Source organism: Elephantulus edwardii, unplaced genomic scaffold (genome assembly GCF_000299155.1).
Source record: "Elephantulus edwardii isolate Elephantulus edwardi_28Jun2011 unplaced genomic scaffold, EleEdw1.0 scaffold00275, whole genome shotgun sequence".
NCBI lineage: Eukaryota > Metazoa > Chordata > Mammalia > Macroscelidea > Macroscelididae > Elephantulus > Elephantulus edwardii.
The window spans coordinates 2,295,424-2,297,685 of record NW_006400025.1 but is presented as its reverse complement, the minus strand read 5'-3'; the positions used below and the strand labels follow the sequence as shown (position 1 = coordinate 2,297,685).

The following is a 2,262-nucleotide window of genomic DNA, read 5'->3' as shown; positions in this document are numbered from 1 at the left end:
GGAAGCCTCTCAGGTTCCTGCAGAGGAAGCTCTTTCTGGAGCCGGTGAGCCCTGTGACATCATTGACAGCAGTGATGAAATGGATGCCCAGGAGGAGAGTATTTATGAGAGAACTGTTACCAGAAAGAAGAAAAGCAAGAGGCACAAAGAAGATGTAGACAGGGCTAGAGGAGAAGAATATTCCATGAATATTTGGCTCTTGCTGGCTTCCTACATCCGTCCTGAGGACAATGTGAATTTTTCCCTGATCTATAAGAATGCCTGGACCGTCACTTGCACTGCTGCCTTTTGGACCAGATTGTATTGAAGGCACCACACGCTGGATGCCTCTTTGCCTTTGCGCCTGCGACCAGAGTCAATGAAGAAGCCGCGTTGTCTCCGGGCATGTGTGATCCGATCTCTGTATCTTATGTATGAGCCATTTGCTGCTCGAATTTCCAAGAATTCAGCCATTCCAGAAAGCAATCCCAACACACTAAAGAATTCCAAATGCTTACTTTTCTGGTGCCGAAAGATTGTTGGGAATAGACAGGAACCAATGTGGGAATTCAACTTCAAGTTCAAAAAACAGCCCCCTAGGTTAAAGAACAAGTGTACGGGAGGATTGCAGCCTCCCATTCAGTATGAAGAGGTTCATACCAACCCAGACCAGGACTGCTGCCTCCTGCAGGTCACCACTCTCAATTTCGTCTTTATTCCAATAGTCATGGGAATGATATTTACCCTGCTTACTATCAACGTGCAGCACCATCGAGTGAGACTGGTGTTCCAGGATTCTCCTATCCACGGTGGTCAGAAACTTCTCAGTGAACAGGGCGTGCAAGTCATCCTGGACCCTGTGCACAGTGTTCGGCTCTTTGACTGGTGGCACCCTCAGTATCCATTCTCCCTCAGAGCATAGTTACTGCTTCCTATCCCTAGGGGCTGCCCTGAGCGAGGCCAGTCCATTAGTAATCAGATTCCAGGTTGGCAGCTGATGGTGTATCTGATTAGTAATGCACATGCTCTTCAGGTTCCAGGGGCTCTGTTAGGGGAAGGAGAGGGATTGAATTAAGAAGAAAATGGACTTTTAAAACACATTTTCATGTAAAACTTGCATTTAAAAAGGAGAAACCTGGTCCTGCTTTTATGTTAAAACCTCATTTGGTGCTACTGAGTTTGTTGTTCTTGTTTCTGTCTAAATGGAAATGGATGGTCTTGCTCTAGGTAAAAATTAAATTCTTACCTCTCTAAACAAGGACGTTTTAGCATGGATCAGAGGAACCGCAGAGGCCTAAAGTTGTTGCTATTGTTGCTTCCAATTTAGCTGCCCTTCAGACCCAAGTGAGTCTCCCTACATCCTTCTCCAGAAATAAAGTTAGGTGATAGAGTTTTCAGAATCTTATAAAATTGACTTGTGTCCTTTTCTCCCCCGAATATATATAATAATAATTTTAGACATTTATGTGTAATATTCTTTTGCATATTTTTTTTTTTGCATGAAGTTGATAGTGGTAATGATAGTGACTTTGTGCCCTTGATACTGTGTTGGGAACTTTAGATAATTTTTATGACCTTGCAAAAAAGGTGATAACTTACTATTCTTGGGCGAGGAAGCAGTATCAGTGACTTATCCAAGGTCAAACAGCCAGTAAATGGCAAAACCAGAATTCTGACCCAGGTCTGCACATAAACAATGAAGACGGTCGCTTTGTTTTTCTTGTGATACATATGATACTAAAGGGGAGGAGGTAAAATGTACATAAGAGTGTGAATAAAAATGCAATTGTATGCTTGATCCCCCCCCCAAAAAAAAATTAGGAAATACGAGTTTAGAACTCACATCCCAATTTTTCTCTCTTTTTTAAATTAATTTTAATAAACGTTTACAGAGACTTAGGATTTCCATTCATTCATTGTTGCACTTTTCTACCTGCCCACCCCTCTCCCACAATTCACTCTTCTCTTTGAAAAGTAAAAGAAAAATTTTTTCGTTGTTATACAATCCTTCCTCTTAAGTCCACTCTACTGTGCAGCCTTCATTTTGGACTCCTGTCATGACAATAATACACAATCACATATCCCTTTTAAACAGTTCTCTCCCTCATCTGTTTCAATGCAGTATACATTATCCCTTCTTTCTCAGTCTTCTCTCAATCCCGATGTCAGTCCGTTTTATAACAGTGACACTATGCAGTATTTGTCCTTTTGTGACTGAAATATTTCAATCAGCATAATGTTCTCCAGGATCAGCCATTTTGTAGAATATTTTATGAGTTCTTT

The 2,262-nt window shown here is 41.4% G+C and overlaps 1 pseudogene; it reads left to right on the top strand.

The window, feature by feature from the left end:
- Window positions 1-7: 7 nt before the first annotated feature.
- On the top strand, window positions 8-901 carry LOC102869831 (annotated as a pseudogene).
- Window positions 902-2,262: the final 1,361 nt, after the last annotated feature.